Source organism: Cloeon dipterum, chromosome 3 (assembly GCF_949628265.1).
Source record: "Cloeon dipterum chromosome 3, ieCloDipt1.1, whole genome shotgun sequence".
Taxonomy (NCBI): domain Eukaryota; kingdom Metazoa; phylum Arthropoda; class Insecta; order Ephemeroptera; family Baetidae; genus Cloeon; species Cloeon dipterum.
The window spans coordinates 15,068,249-15,083,181 of NC_088788.1; the positions used below are offsets into that span (position 1 = coordinate 15,068,249).

Sequence of the window (14,933 nt, forward strand, 5' to 3'; positions counted from 1 at the left end):
AAGCTACGTAAATTTGTCCTCTTTAACCCAAAACCTATGCTATTTTCTATTGAATTAATATGCTAAAGGAACAACAACCGTCCTTCAATCGTATTGGGTCATCACTGACAAGGAGGATGCTGCGTTGAAATCTGTGGTGATTTTTTTTCATTATTGCACTTTCAACGATGGTAACTAAGATCACCTTTTAAAAATTATAAATTCGACGCGTTATATGGAGTCAAAAGAATAAAATCATCAGTTTTTGTTAGTGCACGATGAAGATTTATTTTTTATCATTAAATTAACGAATCGATGTGTCAACACGAAAAAGAGAAATTACACCAGCTTTTAAAACATACACATACACCAACATTTGTTCCATATGTTAGTTTTCCGGTTAGTTACATACAAATGCTACAGAGGCCAGAACAAACCCTTATAGGAAATAGTGCTGGTGAATCCAAATGAGGTATTTTTCACATTGAATAAAAATGCTGGAAAGTTACCTCGGAGCTAACAAAGTCTTTATTACGCTCTACAAATAAAAAAATTATGTTTATGAAATAGGGCTTTGGGTTGAAGCTTAAACTAGTAGAGCTTATTATAGACGTTGTTAGCTTAGAGGAAAATATCCTGCATTTTAATTCAACCCTCTATGATAATTTTGAATATTTTCGAAATGTCATAAATGGCTCATTGATCAATTTGTCTCATTTAAAAATGTTTTTGACCAAAAAATCCATATAAGTGAATGTTAAATAATTTTGATAATTTTTTCAACAGTCCAATTCTTTCACTGAAATATTAGACCACTGGACGAACTTGGCTCACATCACGACGGATTAATTGAATTCAATAAGATTGCTACTTAAAAACGTAGAATCTGGATGGTTTCCTTGTTAATCTTCGCTATTTAATTTTTCACCATTTCCTTGTTAGCTCAAGTAAAATCTGGCAATATGAATAAAATTATTACACCTGATAATAAAGTCAAAGAAGGTAAGAGTACTTATTATACGTATAATTATTTATTCACTTTACGTAACATACCAATAATGAACAAAACTGGTACCAGGACTTCCGATCGATTAGCTGATAGGTTGAACGGTTTGCCAATTAGTGCTCTGTATATATATGATCATTATCGGCAAATCGATTACCTTCCGTCCAGCTCGTCACATGGTCGTCTCCAGAGAGAACAAGCAAGTGGCAGGAAACAATAATTGATTTCGCGTTAAATTGCCTAATTGCGCTAATTGCTACCGGTCAGAGCCTGGCTATAATGCCGGTTGAATGATATAATTTTACTTCTAACGCACTAAAATCATCTAAACCCCATTGAAAAGGGAGGAATATTGACATACACCATTTGCATTTTCCATTTCATTCATCCTTGAAAGTTGATTAGGCGCGTCAGCATCAGAGGAGGAGAATCTGAGTCACATGTTGCACCGTGCTCCACATTTGGAACATATGTATTCGTGTAGGTGCTCATGTAAATGTGCAAAATGCAAATTGCGGTCCTTTATCTCTGCCTCTCGCGTGCGTCGCCGACAATTTGTGGCTGCCTGATTGAGATTTAATCTGCCTTCGACTCTGCACGGCTGTTGCGGTTCATGAAAAGCCAGCTATTGACACTATAAAGCGGGCCATTAGCAGCTTTCGGCACTCGCAGAGGCAGCTTTTATTGCACTGCCACCGATGCTAATGCAGACACTTGCGTTTTCACTTTTAACGTCCTGCCAGAGGCTAATGAAAAGAGCTTTGCTAATTGCATGTGTGGACACATCTTTGAGGGGGCGCCGGACGGCTGCAAATGGCTGGTCCGTTTATAATAACGGCCCTGAACTGCCTTTTGCAGAACGTTCGTCGGAGACTCGGAGCAAAATTAGATACTGAACTCAAGGGTTTTAATTTAAGTCAGTTGATTTTTAGTTTGCGAGTCTTGCAAAATATATTTTTGGCTTATTATCTTCTAATAATTAATTTATTTAAATTTCAGCTCTTTCTACTGGTGTAAATCCAAATTGGACATTACTATAAGGAAAATTGAGGCGTTTAAAGAAGAGACAGCCAGACTGATACAACTCGAATCTCCCCCTCTCGACTGTGTTTCCCCGAATATTCGACTGTGTTATTTTCTTTTATCTGCACCACTGGCAAAAGTGGGTCTGGCCCATTTAGCAGTGTGCGTCTATCACTCGCTTGGCCTCTTCCTCTCTGAGTTGCAACACACAATCAACTTTTATATCATCCACACTGGCTTGAGTTCGTTTTCCCTACGCACTTCTTACGCAGCCACTCTCTCTGCTCTTGCCGCTGGTAAATTTAACCTCCTTCTCGGGGAATTTCTCCTGTTCCCCCTCATAAATTTCAATACAAGATTATCCTGTAGAATATAATAATAACTTGACGTGCTTCTTTTTTCCGTCACCGCACGGCGAGCGACTCGTTTTATTAAACTCTTTTATTTCCTCCGGGATTGCTAGAGAGTAGCGTGCAAAGAATCCCAAGCACTACACGGCGCTGAAATTTCTGATCGCAGATTCAGCTTAATACAGCTAACTTTATTTGAAAATGTACAAATACTGCATTCATAAGATAATGGAGACAAATGGGCCAACAGTATTGTAGCTCCAAGCTTGAATTGGAACATTATGAATTCATTTTGCCATCCTCCAATCCACAGAATATCTAAAAATATGTATTAGATGCGCAAGATGCAAGTTTGAAACTGATTCTAATTGTTTTCTGAATGAATTTTGTTATGTATATTGTCTTCAATTAGAGCCGATGAGTTTCCTGGTTGGCCAGAAATTGCAATATCAACAATATTCGAAAACAGACGTTAAAACGGTGTGTCCGATTATCGTTGGCAAAAAATATACACGATAGGCTCCCAAAAATCCATGCCACTCACATTTAAATAAATCAGATCATTAAAAATTTAAAATTCTTAAATACAAAACATGATATTTTACCTCCAGTTTAAATTTTTTTACTGTTTTATCAGTCAATTCGGAACAGTTTCATGTAGCATAAGAAAAAGTATTTTTCAAAAAATATTTCACAAATCACATTTTTAGGTCAAACTAGCGTGCCGCACCTATGTAGAAATGATTTTATTGGTAAACCTTCCCCTTTCATCTTAAAAGGTAATCAAAATTGAATCAAATCTTACCAGTCTTCAAATGACAAGCAATTATCAAAATCACAAAGTGACAAGTAAAGGCATTCAACTTAAATCATTCTGCACGCTCACAGTCCGCATTAAATATCGTTCGTCGTTAATGAATAGCTCGTTGCCGTTGGTATCCATAATGCAGCTCAACGCAATCAATAAATATGCAATGCCACAATTGGTAGCATTAATCAAACGGATTGATCGGAACAGAGCCGCGTGCACTCGCAAGTGTAGCGCAAACCCACGCAACATTTTCAGCTAGCGGCCGGCACAGGCAGACACAAAAACATGGCAACTTGAAATTAATTTCAGCATATCGCAAAATAATCTCGCTCGCAGCATTTGATACGCACGTTATTATTCGGTGAAGTACATGCCTAAATCCAATTAACTGACCGCTTTTAACAAGCTTTGTGCCTGCTGCTCGAAGCGAAATAATTTGAATCATTCCACCGTCAACGTCATTGCGTCGTGCGTTTATGCAAAACGGCCGTTCACTCGCACTCGGCATTGTCGTCATTCGAGTTTAATCCACGTGCCAGCACCTGTGCAAAACGCTGCTCGACAATAAAACGGCAAATGGCTGGCATGCGGTGAATATTTCCATACGCACGAGAGCAGTTAGCCAACAAATCAATACGCGTGCTCGTCCGTCGCGCAAATATTGTTTTGTCAAATCAACAAGCACAACGGGGGAGCACGCGTTAATTAAAAACTCTATCGAAATCAATGAAAATCATCAGCGTCGAGCTGATTAAAAAGTTCCAGTTACCAGACAGCTTAGCTGATCAAACTATATCTCTAATCACAGACCCTGCCTTTGACAATGTTGAGCGAAAAATCACCTCTACCCCACATTTTCTGAAATCGAAACACGTGTCGCCGGCGCAGATCGTTTTTTGCACCGTTGATGACGGTGCATATATGTATGTTTAGCTCCAGTCCTTTCTCGCGCCCTCCCGCGTCAATTTCCTGCGCTCGTGTGATAAAAGCGCCAATTTTTTTCGGCTGCCTGCTAACACGAGACAAACTATCAATCAGTCTCTGATCTTAATGCCTTGATATTGGAGCCCATTCCTCCCACTGACACTGATGGAATGCTCGCCAATTTTCCGGATTCTGCCGATCATTAGAAGAGAGAGAGAGAGAGAGAAAAAAAAGACACTGTGACGAGTCAAGATATAGTTGGGCAAATCAATTGCTTAGCTGCATTGAACACCATTGCAAAAATTCTAGACTCGGATTGCTTATTAAATATTAGTGCACTGATTTTCTATTTAATCAACCCTTTGAACGTTTGAATATAGAATATTACATTTTTATTAAACGCAATAGGCGTACAAAACAAAAATTATTACAGTTAAAGTATCAAGTTTTGCATAGCTTTGAAGCTTTTTGAGTCATTTTTCTTGCACGGCATTTTAGTTTGTGATATTGTTACATGATACTCTTTCCAAATTTTCAAAGTCACTTAGTTTTAAGTTAAGCCAAATTACATCTACATCTGTTTAATTGCCTTATTTTATTGTGTTTAGCCAAAATTGAAGATTTTCATTTTTTTTAAAATGAATAATGTGTGCCATTTTAATTTACTACAATGTAAATAAAATCACTCATAAAAATAACTAAAATAAATGCGAATTAATATGCCGGATAGAGTTCATGTGATAAGAAACAGACTAAAAATAAGTGAAAACATGATTCACCAGGTTTTAAAAGACTATATTATAGATCGTGATAGGAGCAGGTGTATAGAACTAAGGCTGACGATTTGGGGAGAAGAGAAAAGGCCTGCTGACAGGAAGAAGTTAAACGGGAATGCTTAAATGATTAAGTTTATTCACGAAATAAAATTTCTTTTTTTAATGCAATCAGAATGTCACTCTGCTTGGTGCAAAAAAATTCTGACCACCAAGTATTTGAAGAAAAATCAACATGTGGGAGTCCTCCTCCAAAATTGAACTCTGTGACTACAATGGCACAGCTTTTGCGACGCGTTTTTTCTCCCTCAGCTTTCCATTAGACGAGAAGAATAGTTGTGTGTTGCGTAAAACGCACGTATATGAAATCCGAACCGCTCGTCAAAAAGCACAGAACTCGGTTGCTTTTCCAGCACAGAACAGGAAAAAAAGGAAGCAAAAAGCTGGGGCACACACACGAGAGGCTGGCGGGAAGCTCGGCAGGTTGCATACGTCGCTCGCAGTTGGCAGGATGAAGGAAGCCGTCCATTTTCCACTTTCCTCCTGTGCTCTTTCATTCTTGCCGTTTTCGCCAGCGCTCCGAGTTCGCATCCTTTTTGCCCGCCGACTGCTGGAGCATTATTTCAACATTGAAGACGCAGAACGCTCCTACCTACGCCGGTTCGTCGAGTTTTGTGCACGCCACTGTCCCAAACAGTAGCAACGCCAAGTTTTGTTCTCCGGCAGCCTCCATTCGTTCGTACGCGGCCGTTTAATTTCCAATTTCACGGCTCAAAAGACGGCCAAGTGGCATTGTTTGGAGTCGCCGACCTTTCCGTCGCGCCGGATTAATGCTTATCGCGACGCCTCCATGCCGGATGAAAAAAGATTATTTTATATTGCTCGTCATAAAGTCTTAAATGTTAAAAGGCTCATCGAGAGAGGGCATTTCTTCTATCACCAGTTCTAAATTGCTGGAAGCATTATAAAGATTTTTTTAATTATCTCATAAAGAGTTTATATTTTAAACTAAAGAAAAAGAAATATAAAAGAATTTCTGTTTTAGAAATTTGTTGAAAATGTTGAATTTAGTTTCAAAATTAACTTTACCCTACCCAAGTATTGTCACATCCTGGCAACGAATCTATTGCAAAAACATATATTTAATTTAACAGGCTGCAACATTTGCGATTCAATTTCCAGAGCAAGTAGCATTGATGAATATATATCAAAATTGAAAAGTATCCTTCAAACCTCAGATGTAAATTAAGTAACAAGTATTCAAAACGTCCGTTTAATAACCGCAAGCTGTTTGTTAAAATAATAAATTTTCTCTGTAGACAAAGTTTTCACCCTGTTTAATTTGGTTATTGATATGCTGACTTAAATTGATTTTTTTTTAAATAAAATACATCCGGCTCTGGAAACTGCTTTGATTGTACTTTTTTCCAATTACGCTGATTAAATTCCGTTTAAAAATCTAAGGAAATTCTAAGGGAAAAAATTATTTTATGGTAAGATAAAAGTTTATGCTTTTGAAGTTTGTGAAAATTATTTTAATTAGCGGATACAGTTTAGTACTCCTAATTTTGGCTCATATTCATTCGTTGAGGTTGATATTAAGCGCTTTTAATTTCGTCTCCACTTTTTGCCTCGCGCAAACGAGGAGTGCGAGCGATTCAATGAACTTATTCGGCCGTGCTCTCGAGCTTTCGAGTGTGAAAGAAGGAAAGAAAGAAAGTCTCTCTCTCTCGTGAAGCGAGTGCGCGAGGAACACACGCGGCTCGCGATCGATCTCCAGCCCACCCGTGTGATATGCTCACGCAGCGCGCGAAATTGCGTTTCGCGGATCCGTCGGCGCGCACGGCCACGCCCAAGTACACTCACTCGTCGTCTCTGAATTTTGCACTCGCACATACATTAACATAAATTTCGACGACAACTTGAAATTTTTCCGAGCATGCACAAACGTGGCAAGGGAGATCCCCGAAAGACCGTAAAAATTTATTATGCACCCAGCAGCGGCCGAGACACTGGGCCAAAATAGCATGTTCATTCGGCGGCTTGTTCTTTTACGGGTGCACGTCCCAATCTAGCCAGAAGGAATTGCTTGTCCTTTCCTTTATGTGGTCCGTCGATGCCCAATTTCATTGTCATTTCGCACATTTCGTACAAAGGAAAGGATCTGCGGGCGACAAAATCGCGCCAGAAGTGTGCCTGCGTAATATCCGACTGTAAAAATGTTTCATTGAAATGGGGTCACGAAATTGCTGATCTTAAAAATCACTTAATTAACTTGTGAAACCATTATCTCCGCTTATTTTAGAGCGATTAGTTGCCACATACTTATTTGGATCATATTAGATATATATTGCGTGTCATATAATTACCAAAATATGCAAGATAAAATATTTAATTAGTTTACGTTTGCTTTGATTTTTCACATGGCAGAGAAATATTTTTTTGCTTAAAAAGTCATGTTTTTATGTTGGTTGTGTTTACAGATGTCGAATATTTTTACAAACAGAAGAATAGATTTGTTTTATATCCTAAATAATAAAACTTATAAGTTTATATTTGATTTAAGTTCACAAAAGTTTTAGAGTAAACTTTTCAGGGTTACGTATGATAATTTTTTCATGTTCATAAATTAAAAGATAACTTCGCTACTTAGACTAATTAATTAAAAAGCCTTTCCTGATCTTCCAAGCCTGCAAACCCCTGATTGAATTCCCACAATGTGCAAATATTTATTTACTGGTTCCAGTATTTTAGATGCTTAAATAAATATAGTTACAGTTAACAGTGAATTGGTTCTCACTCGAGGCCAATTTCATTGCTTTTTGCTTTTGGAATAAAAAAGAGAACTGCAGTTCAATTAAACAAGAAGATACAACAAAAATAAACAGTCTTGCGAAATTTATGGTGGCCATTTTTGTATGTATTTATAATTAAATTCAACCTTTCAAGCTTTTTTAATTTGCACAAAGTAAATAAAATACACGAGGAGCAAAAGCAGTCGCATATGTATTAATAATAATCCCGGCGCAATACGCGCTCGATTTTCATTTCGGCCGGCAGTCAAATGAAAAATTCAGTGCTCGCGGCGGCTAGTCAGAGCTGAATCCGAGAGTGTTTTGGACGAATACACAAACTTGTATGTGAACCCCGTCATATCTAACAAACTATACACACACACACAGCTTTCACGGTCGGCATCATGAAATCCGTCTGCACGTCGGACGGCGAAACTGCCGTTAACGGCTTGCAGAAAGCTGCACTTTCGTGATAATTAAGCCTTAGGTTCTTTCGAACTCTCGTCGAGAGCAAAATATTTCATCCAAACTGCGTAAACACGTCAAAAGTCTCGGTGTCCATAACGTGATGCTAATTTATCGCCGGCGGGAGCTGTGCAAATATTTTGACTTGGGAGCTCTGCATTTTACATCCTCCATTCATGCAAACGCAGACCCAGCGAGCCGGCCAGACGAGATTTACATCGACAAGATCACTTGGCTCCGAGTTTTGAGTACTCTTCTCAGCGGGATGAATTCATTAAACTAAGCAGCGCAGATTTCTCAGCCTTGATAGTATTCAGACACTATTACATAAGCACTAAAATGTAATTTTACGATGCAAGTTTTACTAAACTTTTAAGTTGCCAAACTCCAAGCCCTCAAATTGAGTGCAATTAAACAATTTCTTTACGGGTATGATATTACAAACTTTCTTTCGCTAAGGGAAAAATTCAATAAATGAAAAAATCTTTCAAGTAACTTTCAGCACGCACGCTGTAATGAGTTGAGATTTACTTAATTATCGGTCTGGTGAAATCGACGTAATCATCAATCTTGCATAGTCCCCTTCGTGATTAATTGCTTGGTGTTGAAAGCTACAAAATCATCCATCATTTTTCTTTAAGAAGCGGCAATGAGATAATGATATGTCCCAATTGCTTGCTTCTAACACGCAGGACAAAAAAAATATGTGCCCATTTAAGAAAATCGGGCAACCGAATCATTAAGTGAATAGTCTTTTCAAGCGTTTTCTTCATGAAAAGATATTTTCTCGGAGCGCATTATTTAAAAAAATTCCCTAAGAAAAGTGCTGTTTGCCCTTTTGTTGGTCTCTGCGTATAATACGCACTCTATGCCGACGAGCTTAAAAAAAGCGAAGCCTGCGTCAGAACACAGGGCAGTAAATGAGGCAAAAGAAGCAGACTTTTTATGCAAGGAACAGCAGCACTCTTTTATGATCCCTTTTTAATAATACAAGCAAGCGTACGCGTATGTAAGGAGAGGCGCAACGCACTTGATCGCAAAAGAAAATGAGCAGTCGGCTGCGGTGTGGGTGGTCCCCTTTTATGGTTCTAGCTGCCTTTTGAGGTGGCTTTCATCGAGTGACTTCGCACTTGAGCCGCTCAGCAAACTTTGTCGCAGATCAATCGTTGCCGCTTTTGCAAACAACACTGCTTTCTTAGACACTCCGCCTTTGCAACTCCTCGTCCATACATGACAATTCGCACTGAAGGTGTACGTAACAGCATGTACCCGGGGAACGTATGAATTATTATTTTTGCATTATGGTTGTTAACAGATAAGTGTATATAAAAATAATAAATCATAGCTTTACATCAGGTAAACAAATATTCGTTATTTTAAGGTAAATAAATTAGGCAGAGAACAAGAAGGGCTCAGAGCAGTTAGTTAATCAAATGTTTTCCGGTATAGAGAAAAATTTGACCGTTTATAATATTTCCTTTCTAGTTCAGGTAAAATCTCGGCATAATTTTCAATTCCCCATTGCACAGCAAATTTAATTTTCTATTCCTCACGCTAGTGTCTGAGCAAGTAGTTCCAAATTTCCGACGCTACAAATGACAATTTTTAGAAACCAAGTTTTGATGCCAATTTGTCAGGTAAAACCCTGACATTTATATGTTTAGATGTTTTTTATTTACAAATTTTCTTATGTAAAATCAACTGTAGCAGAGAAATATCATTCTTTTGCCTTTAGATTATTTTAAGTTGAACCTAAAGTCTTAAAATTGGGCGCTTCGTGCTAATGTGGTGCAAAAAGAGTGATGGTTGTACGCTCAGCAAAAATAGTTGAAAGTCGTTAATACCCAACGGTAAATCTTCCGTGGAACTCTCGCATTTTTGCACGCTGTACCTGGTTGCTCGTTCCCAAGCATCAGAATTAATTTCATGCTCGGGAGTCGAGCGGCAGTGTTTTGGCCAGCTAATTCCGAGCGAATTAGCCTCTCATCTGCATTCGCCGGCGTTCGCGTGCACGTCGGAAAAGGGCTGAATTCGAGTAGTTTTTGCCTGGCCGCGCGGTGCCCTGCAGCACTTTATGACAAATGAGAGAGCTCGGCTGGAGCAGCGAAGACAAATTTGGCAAAAACATCCGCACCCCTGGCCCGCCCTGCACGCGTTTCCCACTTTTGTCGCGGAACCCCCGTGCCGCACGGCTGAGTGGGTGGGTGTAATCTACTTTGACCCAGAATCTGGGCTCTCGGTGCACACAAGGCCAACAAGGGAGTGACGACGGATCGACTTAATCTCCAGCTCTCCTTCCAAATTAACCGACGAGAATGAGGCACGATTTTAAAAGTTAATTGCCGCGCTCGCGCTCAAAAGGCCGACAGTTGTGCAGCGTCTAAAAGTGGCCGTGCCGGGATTATTACCCTATCGTTCGCTTTTTCTCCACTCACCCGGCCGGCGGATTCATCCTCAGCCGCCGTCCTTGAGGGAAACGCGCGCAGCAGATAATAATAATGCCCGCGCGCGCCCTTCGATTCGGCCAAACTTTGGCGATGGCGGTGGAAAACACAAAAGCCCCCTCGTCACCGCACCAGCCAGATTCACGCCATTTGTGACAACGAGATAAATGGCGTTGGTTTTGATGTGGGAAACGGACCCTGCGTCGTTTGTCTGCAAACCACCCGACCCCGTTTCAGAATGGCGTGCGAACAGCTATGAAATTTCACCCTGCCAAGTAGAATCGTCCGCGGTACACAAAGTCTTCTCACTGACAATGAGTTGCCGTTGGCACAAGGATCGTGAGTATTGAGTATTGGGTGGAAGACGTCGTCTAAATGCAAGCTAGAGAAATATCAACAAAATCATCCTCAAAACTTGTTAGAAGGAAAAAACTTTGACTCAACGTTGGATTAAAAATAAACTGATCATGAAATTTTCAAGTAACACAAAAATTGGTATGGTAAAATCGGAAAAAATATCAAAATCAATGGTTAAGGTTTTAAATTTTAGATGCTTTACTATTTATAAAAAATTACTGTTCTAGACAATTTAGAGAGAGGGAGAGAGTTATTAGCCATTTTCAGAGTGATTTTCCGCAAATAAAAATAAAAGCTTAGTAAAGAACATTTCCCCGAGCTCTGCAAAAGCCAACCAATCTCAACAGGATCCATAAAATCTGCTTACTAAATTGTTTCTAAAGAATTTTCAATTAATAACTATGATCGATACAAATTGTTTAGATGTAACATCAAATTAATCGATTTTCTTCTCTTTCTAAAGCCAACTGGTTTTAAAAATAACAATTAAATGTCTAAAAACAGCTATAATTTTTTAAAATTGGTTAAAAGGTTTCGCAGGCAAATTAGATGGCTTTAAATTAATCGGAAAATACCAAGCTGAACAGTTCAAAATCAATTTAGACGAGATCAACGGGGTCAGTATCCTTAACTATTAAATCATATCTAAATTTACCTACTTCACACACGCGATAAATTTGAATTCTACACACATCAAATTTTAAATTTATAATTCAAACAGCCAAAAATATAAAGAAAAAAGGTTGAAATTCAATTACCGTGCGAGGAAATCCCTAGGTTAAACTGAAGCGTGACAAATTTTCCGTGAGACAGACGTTCCGACGGACGAAATCGCAATTGTGTCGCACGCGTTGTGCGGGATCGGCCCACGCCCGCTCGACAGGTGAGCTTCTGAATGATTCAACTCTTCTGCTAAGCAAAAGGGAAAAGAGAGAGAGAGAGAGAGCCCAAATCCCCCGAGCTCGGCAGTAGCTCTGCTCACCAAACAAGTCGCGCGCGCGTGCAGAATTTTTGCCTTGTTCGGGTCTTGCGAATGTTAAGGTCAAAGATCACGTCTTACGGGACACGCGCCGGCCTCGCTGCCGATATCGTGTGCGAAAGGGCGTGGGTGGATGGTCGGTCGGCTTGTACCGTCGGGCCGCCGCCGATCTCGCCGGAATTATTCAATGAGCGGACTCGGATAATCTTGTTACCCTCCTTGTTTGCTCCGGCCTCCGAAAATTGGGGAAATTGCAGGATGGCGAGGGAAATGGCGCTGCCGCTGTCGAATGATTTGCCTTTCATGCGCCTGTGAATAACGCAGGCCACTTTTCAATTTACTTAAAAGCATTTCAATGGCTTTTCGCACTTTTCTTGTTACTTCATCCAAGTAGATTGAACCATTTCTACGTTTATTTGAAAATACTAAACGCTCCTTTTGTACCTTCATTTAAGTTCTGAGACACACTTTTTTCAAGGAACATAAACGATTTCTGCGCGTTAGAAAATTATTTTAAAAAATTAGTTAAATGAGTCCCTGATTTTTTTGCAAAGGTTTCTCACGGTGATATATATTTTATTTATTTCAGTTGTGCTTAGTATGTTAGGTAAACAATAAATGGAATCCTCATGTTCCTCAATATTCTCTAACTGTTTAAAATTTGTAATATTATTTTCCACGTCAAACCATTTTTGGGGGAAATATGAAGGCTTAAATTATGTTTTACTGAGTCATTTAATGAAAATACGAAGTAAAATAGGTTTTTCAAGCTAGTTTTTCCCATCTGAGCTTTCAGTTTTGGTGCTATGAACTGCATAAAACAAAAATCCTGACTGTACTGAAAATTTCCAAAACATCTTTTGTCTGGGGAACACAGCAACCCTGATTTTAAAAACTTATAGAAGCGAAAAATAAGCCGACCATCCTCTTATTTGAGCTGGAGGCAAGAAAGAGATTGCATCCTGTGCGGAGAGCGTCTGGCGTCAATAAATTCGCGTGCGCATATCGCTTCCGAGAAGACATCAAACGCATCCAGCAGTCGGCCGGTGTGTTCGTTGTTGTGCAATGTTGTCTTCCCGGACGCTGCTGGACCAAGCGAGGGGTGGGCTGGTCTGTTTTTCGCAGATACAAACACGCATAGACATAATAGGGCCATTCAGCGGCCAAGTTGGGCAGGCAGCGTGGCTTTTGTGATGTGTGCCCCGGCCGAAAATAGCTGCTCATGACTATGGGCCGCGGATGGACTGGCTGCACCGACGAGTCTCGTTAGATAGACGGCCGTCGACGCTGCCAGGTAATTAAGTGAGCCAAAGGAGCGCGATTGATTTTCCTGCTCGCCCCGGCTCGACGTCTTCGCGGCGGCGTCTCCGCACCCTGTGTGGATAAACATTTGTAATGCAGTTTGCGGGTCAAAACGTGCCGCTTTAATTGCCGTCGATGATCGATAATAGCTAGCGTAGAGCTCGACGGACCGAGTTTCCAACTTTTGATTGATGCTCCGGCGTCGCTAACAAGTTTGACGCTCGGGCTTATTAGCCTGAGAATTAATTCATTGCCTTTTGTCGCTGCACGTGCGAAGTACAATAATTCGCTTCACTTGCTCCCGTACCTCCATGGAATTTCAATATCAGCGACGCTCAAGAATATAGCACGGGTCCGTACACGTGGCCAGATGCCAAACGTGATTAATAACAATGTCGTTGACGGTAATGACGGTGTTGATGTTGGCAGCTGCTTGTTTTGAGGGCTTGCGTTGAAACACTATCGTTTCCATTCATGACCTTGACAATGAATAATTTACAACGCCTCATACATACAGGTTTCCCCACGAAAAATTAACCAATTGATTCATCTTTTTGGTTGTATTAACTTATTGGGCAGTTTAATAGATTTTTCCACTCAGAGGATAAACTAATTCATTAGCCGATGGTGCGGGTCATTCGGCAAGATTGACAACGACACGCCGCGTGGGTGGCCCGTGAAAAATGCTCCATTTTTGGGGGGACACGCGTTGTGTTTCGAGGGTGTTGTTCACTCTCGGTTTCGTGACTGCTAGGAATGAATGGGATAGTCGCCTCGGAATGCAGCCGTAAAACCAAGCGCCTGCCCGACAGCAGCAGCGGCGGCGGCTGCTTTCCCAGTAAATAGTGATGAATGTATGAATGAACGGTCTCGGCAGCTATACCACCGGTCAGCGCGAAAGCCATAAAACGGAACCGCTTGAAGCCCACACTGCAATTTTCAGCGCGATAAATCGAGCATAATGTGAGACACTAAGTGCATTTTTAGTTTTATTTAGTCACTTTTGCAACGGAAGGACAATTTGAAGAAATAAACATCGTGACTCAAAAATATAAATATCATTTGGTATCAACAGGAAACGGTTGAAAATATATACTTGGTAATCCAAAATTTGCAAAAAATAACAAATGGCTTGGATAGAGGATGTAATGGTGAAAAATATGAAAAGGAAACGGTATCATAATAGATGGCGGCTGTTGCGACTCTTCGGGCACTTAAACTGCAAAACAAAATCCATGAAACAGAATGAACTCCAGAGGGTCCCAAACCACCAGTCGTTGTTAACGGTTGACTGCACTTATTGCTGACAATGAGTAAAATAAAAAGAGAAATAAAAGCAATGAAATCTTGTGAAACCGTGCATCATATCCTCTCTCTTACAAAACTCCCTCTCACAAAAAATCATTTTCAGATACCCAAAATTCCATCATTTTGAAGCTAAATTCAAAGAGTGAAATTTTGATATCCACATTACTTAATAAAATTAATCTTTTGTAAATTAATTTGATTAAACCAATCAAACCAAAACTCAATAATGGAGAGGAATTTTAATTAATTTTAAAATCTATTTGAAGTGAAGCAAAATACATCAGTGTTACAAATAATGTCGTGAAAATAGCTAAATTTCTCTTTATTTTTTTTTGTAAATTGCATTGAATTGAAATATTGCAGTGCGATACTTGTAGTGAAAGTGAAATTTTAGGGTTTGCTTGGTAAGATAATGAT

At 39.8% G+C, this 14,933-nt stretch overlaps 1 protein-coding gene across 1 annotated transcript in view; it reads left to right on the forward strand.

The window, feature by feature from the left end:
• LOC135939305 (uncharacterized) overlaps positions 1-14,933 on the forward strand; it is a 53,731-nt gene that overhangs the window by 23,184 nt on the left and 15,614 nt on the right. The window lies entirely within an intron of this gene.